Source organism: Aegilops tauschii, chromosome 5, assembly GCF_002575655.3.
Source record: "Aegilops tauschii subsp. strangulata cultivar AL8/78 chromosome 5, Aet v6.0, whole genome shotgun sequence".
NCBI classification, from domain to species: domain Eukaryota; kingdom Viridiplantae; phylum Streptophyta; class Magnoliopsida; order Poales; family Poaceae; genus Aegilops; species Aegilops tauschii.
The window spans coordinates 158,795,039-158,804,107 of NC_053039.3; positions in this window are offsets into that span (position 1 = coordinate 158,795,039).

Genomic DNA, 9,069 nt, shown 5'->3' on the forward strand with positions numbered 1-9,069 from the left:
GGGTGCGTCTTTGCACTCCTCTCACCGCCAACTTAAACGGTGGGCGCGTGAGGTCAATGTCGTGGAACCAGCGGCAGAGTCTCGGAAGCCGCTCAAATGTTCACGCACGGCCATAATCTTTGACGAAGAGGACTACCCTGACTGCACCAGTGCGGTAGGGTGCTTGCCGTTGTTGGTCTCTCCAACAATTCGCAACCTCAAAGTCACAAAGATGTTGGTTGACGGTGGGGCCAGGTTGAATCTGATTTCGCCAAAGGTTATCAGCAAGCTTCAGATATTAGAGGAAGAGCTAAAGGTCACGGGCACGTTTCCAGGAGTTAATCCTGGCAGGAGTCATCCTAAGGGAAAGATCACGTTGCTCCTGATGTTCGGGGGGAGTATTGAATTATCGGACTAAGAAGGTTGTGTTTGATGTGGTCGACCTCCCCCTGCCGTACAATGGGATCCTTGGACGCCCAGCTCAGGTAAAATTCATGGCGGCATCCCACTATGCCTACAACACCTTGAAGATGCCAGGACCAGTAGGAGTCATGTCCATTTCGTTAGATGAGAAGGACACGATCATTTGCATGGATAAGATGTACCGGCACGAAGTCGCGGCAGAGGCCACAGCAGCGGCAGTTCCCGCCAACGAGAACAGAGGAAAGCAGAAGGATAGCAGGGACACCGGCAAAGAATTTGGGAAGCGTACCTCTTCAGAGTGTGTTGCGCATGTTGATGACTTGCGGAGAGTTCCGACAGCAAGAAATCCAAGGTCGCTGCACCACATGTGAAGAAGGTCCCGACAGGGATGGCTGGCATTGATGGTACCTTCACTATCAGCGCCACCCTTGATGACAAATAGGAAAGTGTGCTTGTTGCCTTCCTACGGGCGAATATCGATGTGTTTGCCTGGCAACCATCTGATATCCCCGGTGTTCCCAGGGAGGTAATCGAGCACTACCTTGTTGTTTGCCCGCATGCCCGACCTGTCAAGCAGAAGGTTCGAAAGCAGGCCTTGGAGAGGCAGCCGTTCATTGTAGAGGAGATTAAGAAGCTTGAAGCAACTTGTTTGGTGAGATGAGTACTGCATCCAACGTGGTTAGCAAACCCAGTGGTGGTACATCAAGGGGGACTCCTGGGCACCGCGACCCAGGAGCCTAACTGGTCACTAGTGATCCGGACGACCCAATGGCGCCTGAGGTATACGCAGGGCCGGGCCCTGCCGACGCAGAACGCTAAGACCTACTCTCGTATCTCCTTCTCGAGAGATGTTATTACGCCAAGGGGGACTCCTGAGCATCACGACTTAGGAGCCTAATTGGTCACGTACCCGTCACCCCTTGGTCTCGCCTTGGTGATCTGGACAACCCAACGGAGGCTGAGGTATGGGCGGGGCCGGGCCCTGCCGACGTAGAGCACTAAAGCAAACGGAAAGGAAATCGCAGAACCCTAGCAAATTATTACAAAACATACCGTCTCTTAAAGTTCCAAGCATAAATTCTTACGCCTCCACGAGGCATGATACATGTTGTAGGAATAAAACAGGGGGAAGCGCTGCCCTCGAGATTCTTCCTCAGCCTTGGGAACCGCCGTCGCCCGCCTGGGGAGCCCCGTAATCAACGATGCTGCTGCCGTCCTTGCCATAAGCCGTAGTCACGGGGTCAACGGCGACAAACTTCCACAGCAGGGCTTCCACCTGATCCTTCACGACTTTGGCAGCAGCGGTGTAAAGGTTAGGGTCCACGGGCTCAAGCAAGGCACCAAAGTCGAAGTCGGGGTCCTGAAGATAGAGGTGGCTGAAGACGCGCGTCACGGGCGAGGTAGAAAGCGCGCGTGCCTCTCCCTCCACCATGGGGCCCACTCTGACGATGATGCCCTCGAGCGCAGTGACGAGCTTGAGGAGCAGCCCAGCGGGGCCTTCTTCCGGAGTCACCAACGGCTTCTTGTACCCGCTCTCGTAGAGATCTTGTAGTGCCTTGCGGGACCTCAGCTCGAGGCAGTCGAAAGCGGCATGCCTCGTAGCGGCCACCTCCTTGGCAGCGGCGAGGAGCTTCTCCCTGGTCTCCAGCCGAGCTTCGTCCTCGAAGACGAGCTTGGCGTGGGATGACTGGGCCGCCTCCACCTCCTCCTTCAGCTTCTCCAGGTGACTGAGGGAGTCCTGGACTGAGGGGTCCTCGGGCGTCCGGCCTGTTGGACATGGGCCGGACTAATGGGTTGTGAAGATACAAGACCAAAGACTCTCTCCTGTGTCCGGATGGGACTCTCCTTGGCGTGGAAGGCAAGCTTGGCAACCAGATATGAAGATTCCTTTCTCTGTAACCGACTTTGTACAACCCTAGTCCCCTCCGGTGTTTATATAAACCGGAGGGCTTAGTCCGAAAACATATACAGTCATACAGGCTAGACTTCTAGGGTTTCAGCCATTACGATCTCATGGTAGATCAACTCTTGTAATACTCATATTCATCAAGATCAATCAAGCAGGAAGTAGGGTATTACCTCCATAGAGAGGGCCCGAACCTGGGTAAACATTGTGTCCCCTGTCTTCTATTACCATTGACCTTAGACGCATAGTTTGGGTCCCCCTACCCAAGATCCGCCGGTTTTGACACCGACATTGGTGCTTTCATTGAGAGTTCCACTATGCCGTCATCAAAAGGTTTGATGGCTCCTTCGATCGTCTCCAACAATGCTGTCCATGGAGAAGTCTTCCCCCCGGACAGATCTTCGTGCTCGGCGGCTTCGCACAGGCGGGCCAACTCGCTTGGCCATTTGGAGCAAATTGATAGCTACGCCCCTGGCCGTCAGGTCAGATTCGGGAGCTTATACTACATCGCGGACATCCGCGGAGACTTGATCTTTGATGGATTCGAGACCACGACAGTCGCTCCCCTTCACTGCGATGAACATGACTTAAATCTGTCGTCGGGCCATACCCAGGAAATTGCACCGGTAACAGCTCTGGCCTTAGATCCGGAGCAGATCGCGCCATCCGAGGACGGGAAGCTCAACCCCGCCACGGAAGCCACAGAATCCGTGGCGTTGGATACGCACACAGACCTAACCTCGGGTGATGTATGTGCCACCGGAACCTCGGACTCGTTTCCATCTATAAGTTCCAAACCATGTGCATGCCCGTATGTCGAGCAGGATCGGTCATCGATCGCCGAATTCAGCACCGCGGACATCTTCCGGCACTCACCTTTAGGCGATGTGCTGAACTCATTAAAAAAATCTATCCTTAGTGGGGGACTCATAACCGAACTATATCCGGTTCGAACTAGAGGCTGATGACGGGGAATTTCGCTTCCCACCCGCCACCCACTACATAGCCACTGTCGAGGACTTAACCGACATGCTCGATTACGGCTCCGAAGACACGGTATGGATGACGATGTATATGAGGAGCATGGACAAAACCCGCCGTTTACCAGACACTAGACGGCCACTTCTTCGTACGACATATACATGGTGGATACACCTAAAGAACCTAACGACGACAACAGAGAAGATCCAGTCGAGGATAAACCTCCTGAGACACAGCCCAGACGCCGGCGTCGGCGGCGCCGCTCTAAGTCACCTCGTGCAAAAGACAGCAATACCGGCACCGGAGAAAACAATACTCCGGACGATGCCGAAGACAATGAAGACCCTGTTGGGGCAACCTCCGAACAGGATGTACGGGAAGACGGGCACGTTAGCCCTGATGAATAGGCCATACACGAAGACTCGGAGGACAGTAATGATCTTCCGCTCTCCGAGGACGAGGAGAGCCTCGGCAACGAGGATTTCATCGTGCATGAGGAACCTCTCGAGCAGGAGCGCTTTAAACGCCGGCTAATAGCCACTGCAAGGAGCTTGAAAAAGAATGAGCATCAGCTTCAAGCTGACCAAGACCTACTCAATGTTCGATGGACAGATGTCCTAGCAGCCGAAGAATACGGCCTCAAGCGCCCAACCAAGGGTTACCCAAAGCACAGATTGCTACCTCAGTTCGATGAGGAGGCGACGGAATCCGCACCATGTGGTCGGGACAATGCGGCTGACCGACCACGACATGGCCGGGATAAAGCGGCAGCTCAAGCCGAATAGTAGCCCGCCTCACCCCAACGAAAAAACAGAGATAAAACAGCTCGGGGTCATACATACGACCACCGGCACGACCTGGACAATACAGCAGGACATACCAGATTGATCTACGGATCGCGAGGACGAGCCTCGACACGCAACATCGGCTACCTATTCGGACGTGACAAGTCTAGTCACGCCCGGGCCGAAACCAGCAGACGGACTCCATCCGAGCTACGTCGCGACATGGCCCAATATAGAGGTGCCGCACACCCACTCTGCTTCACTGAGGAAGTAATGGAGCATGAATTCCCAGAAGTGTTTAAACCCGTGAATATCGAATCATACGATGGAACAACTGATCCCGCGGTGTGGATCGAGGATTTTCTTCTCCATATCCATATGGCCCGCGGAGATGACCTCCACGCCATCAAATACCTCCCGTTAAAACTCAAAGGACCAGCTCGGTATTGGTTAAACAGTCTGCCAGAAAACTCTATTGGCAGCTAGGAGGACTTGGAAGACGCCTTCCGCGACAACTTCCAAGGTACATATGTCCGGCCACCAGATGCCGATGACTTAAAACACATTGTCCAGCAGCCCGGAGAGTCAGCCAGGAAGCTCTGGACCAGGTTCTTACTTAAAAAGAACCAAATCGTCGACTGTCCGGACGCAGAAGCCCTAGCAGCCTTCAAACACAGCGTCCGGGACAAGTGGCTCGCCCACCACCTCGGTGAAGAAAAACCAAAATCCATGTCAGCCCTTACCACTCTGATGACCCACTTTTGCACGGGAGAAGATAGCTGGCTCGCTCGTAGAAGCAACAGCGCCAGCGATCCGGGCACTTCCGAAGTCCGTGACGGCAATGGCAAGCCACGACATAGCAAACACAAACGTCGTAATGATAATGAAAGAACGCACGACACAGTGGTCAACGCCGGATCCAGCGGTCCCAAACCCAGTCAACGGAAAAAACCATTCAAGGCAAACAGAGACGAACCATCCAATTTAGACAAGATATATGATCGGCCCTGCCAGATTCATGGCCACCCGGATAAACCAGCTAATCATACCAACAGAATCTGTTGGTTCTTCAAGCAGGCCGGCAAGCTCAACGCCGAACACAAGGGGAGGAGGCCGCCCGGTGATAGCGACGACGAAGAGACTCACAAACCAAATACCGGGATTCAAAAGCAATTTCCCCCCGAAGTAAAAACCGTGAACATGGTATACGTGACATACAACTCTACAAGGGAGCAGGAGAAGCACTCCCTCTAGACTGAGGATCATACTACGGCAACCTCAGCCGAAGTACAAAGCGGTCTTATTAAACCGCATACCCTGTCGGCCATTAAGCCACCGGTCTCCATTCAACATGATCGACCAATTCCGGAGCGGGACTAGCAGTGCGGCTTCCGCCATCCACCTCATATACCTGCGAAATCTGTACCGCGCATACATAACTACGCACTTAAGATACCATGGGCATCGGTGGAAGCACAATACGGACGAGCCTGCAAGCACTCCCATAACTTCTATTTCTTTTCTAACTACTCTTTCTTTTTCATTATCCTTTACCACAGGTGACACAAAGGCTGGTCATCTCATGGACTCTATCGGAGTTCGGGTTGGTACACTCACCTAGGGGCTATTTCCGTCAAGGTGTCCCCTCACCGAGGACAGGCGGCGTAGACGTGCGACAGGAGGTCCAAAATAAGTTTTTGTAGACTGCACTATTTATTTCAAGCCTGTAAAGTGCCTTTTCCCTCCGCCTTCGACCCCGGGCATGTCAAATAGCCGGGGTTGCGGCTTTGTTATCTATAAAATAACGATTGGCATATCACTCAGGTCCAAGTAAACATAATCCGCATCCAGCATTCGCTTTTTGCTAAAAGAACTGAATTTGGCTCCTGTGGTTGTTTCACACATACACCTCGGCATAACTTGCCAGGGGCTCGGTATGGGAACAAATGAGTTGCCGACAAGTCCGAACAGCTTTATAGCGTACTTCGGCGTCGCGATTTTGGCCTTATATGCATCAGCTCCGAATCATGTCTTGGGTCAATAGTTGGGTTGCCCGGCTCCTGTGCTTACTACCTTACATTTCGCTCTATTGACTAGGGTAGTAAAGGGAGAACTACTACGATTGTGTTTCCGGTTCATCTGGTCATACACCTCAGTAGAGAAAGCCGAAAACTGACTGTCATGATGCGGCGAGAGATGGTCAACCATTCGATGACTTAACAGAATCTTTCGCGATTCCCCCGTATTATACGAAGGACCTTCTTTCAGGTCATACATGTAACGCGCCACATTGGGATAACCGCGTACATAACAGGGTCTATATCGTAGATCCACCATAAAACTCCTATGGCTAAGTGAAAGTGGTAACACCCTATAGTCCGATTTCCTAATTCACCGCATTGACACCTCCTTTATGGACCAAGACGTTGGGTTAAGAGTGATCAATTGCTTTACCGAACACCCCCATATTTTCTACGAGGGGGCGGAAGCCGACGACTGGAAAACTTTTAGATTATATAAAAACGGCCGCACAGGAGGATTTAAAGCCTTTAAGCAACTCTAAAATAGCTTTATTATTTCATAATATTGTCTTTTACAATTTCAATACATCTCACTTGAATATCATGTCTTTCGAGCACTGACCCTCTATCAAGCGGGCAGCCTCTAAGACATCCGCGAAATAATGCTCTGGTGCGTGATGGTCCTTGCCCTTGGGTGGACTCTTCGCTGCAACATCGATGGCCTTCATCTTCGTCCAGTATGTCTTAACACGGGCAAAGGCCATCCGTGCACCTTCAATGCACGTTGACCGCTTAACGGCGTCGATACACGGCACTGCGTCAGCAAGTCACCGCACCAAACCAAAATAACTATCCGGAATTGGCTCGGTCGGCCACAGCTGGACCACGACGTCCTTCATGGCAGCGCCGGATATCCGGTGAAGCTCGGCCCATTGGGTCATCTGTTCGTTCAGCAACAGTGGGCGCTTTGACGCACCGAATTGCGACCAGAAAAGCTTCTCCATTGCATGCCCTTCTTGCGCTTGGTAAAACTGCGCCGCATCGGAAGCACTCTTCGGCAATTTTAATAAAGTGTCTGGAGAACCCCACACTTGATTAAGCGGGGCATAATTCGGATCGCCGAACTTAGTTTGTAATAAAAATGGTTTACCAGCCGCGATCTCCCCAGCTTGCCGGATCTTCTCCCGTGCCGCTCTAGATTCGGACCGCGCTTCTTTTGCCTCTCGTAAGGCCTTGTCAAGATCAACCGTTTTGGCTTTATTATCCTTCTCGAGAAATCCGCAGCGGCTAGCTGCATCCTTTAGTTCAAGCACCATCGAGAATATCTTCTCCTCGTATTGGTGCCGAGCAGCCAGTTCGGCCTTTAACTTGGCAGATGCCTTTTTGGCAGTAGCATTACTAATCCGGGCCTGCTCCTTGGCCCGGGCTAGCTCAGCCCGAAGGATCTCGACTGCAGCAGCACCATCTGTAGATATGTATATCTCATTATACAATTCTTCGCGTCATGCTTATGTTATAAACACGAGCATATTATGGCTGCCCCAAAAACATACCTTGCGCCTCGTCAAGCCGCCTGTTGATAAGTGTGATGTCATTATCCGGCTTATCAACCTTCTGTTGCAAATCCGCAACCTCTATAGTCCGAACATTAGCCGGGGAGGTCACAGCCTGTGTTCCAATTAATCAGATTATTTCCTGGGCATTTCTTTTGATCCTCTGATTGCCTCCCTTGGGAGGCCAATCAGAGTCTCAGGGGCTACTATCTATACATAGTTGTATTTTGTGAATAAAACACAATCAAAAATATTACAGTACAAACCTCGAAGCATCTTAGCAGGCTCATGAAGGCCTCATTCAATCCGCTTTTCACGGACAAGACCTTTTCAATCACCGTGCCCATCAAGGTACGATGTTCCTCTGAGACGGATGCATGTCGCAGCATGTTCGTCAATATATCCGGCGCTTTTGGATCTCCGGAAGCTGCTATAGGAGTACGGCCCCCTTTGAAGGGATCCGTTTATTCGTCCCTCGAGTTGTCTCCGGCTGTAAGCCGGACAGTCCGTGGCCCTTATTGTTGGCCCCCGGATCCTGGGCCACCGAAGTATCACCTTCGGGTAGTGTCTTCATCACCCCTCACACTACTTGTTGATTAGGAGAGACCCTCCGGGACGACACCTCAAAATCGTCCGCCTTATTGGGCAAGGAGACCGGTGGAGGTGCCTCGCTTTCCATCATCTCCGGAAGAAGATCTCCCGAGGAAGAGGATTGGTGAAGAAGACTATTCGCCGAGCTGCAAAAACATATATTCTAGATGTTACCTTGGTAATAGGAAAGGAACGAGATATGTTTAAAAACATCCTTGTTCACTTACGATTCGGCTAGAGGCTTGTCCTCATCGTGGGACTGTGCGAAGACGCCATCCTCCAAACCCGAGCCGCCCGACTGGGGCACCTTGCCTCGCTTAGGAGCCCTTTCCTCCCAATCTTCGGAGGCAACCCTTTTTTTTACCATGGGTCGAAGAGACGTTGACTTCTCCTTCACTTTTGCCTTCGGACGATGGAATTTTGATTCCCTCGGACACAATGCCTAATATACCTTTGGGATGGAGGCCGCCTTTGGTCCTCCCACTCTCTGCCTTGTCCTCCTTCACAGGCATCTGGTATGGTGCCGGGGCCAGCATCCTTGTTAATACAGGATCCGCTGAGTCTTCGGGGAGAGGGGCCGAACACCTAATTCGCTCCGCTTTCTTTATCCAGCCCTGGAAGAAGGTAGTTTGCTCAGTAACGTATTACGGCATACTTAACTACAAAGTGTTCGGAAATCAAGTGCTTACCGAGGTATCCGGATGGTTGCAGTCGAGGCCAATGTCCTCGGTGGTTTCCGACCACTATTTTCGTTTCCCGAAAAACAACTTCCACATCGCTTTGTGCGTAGTGCCGAAGAAGTGTTGGAGGGTTCGTGGTCCTTCCGGATT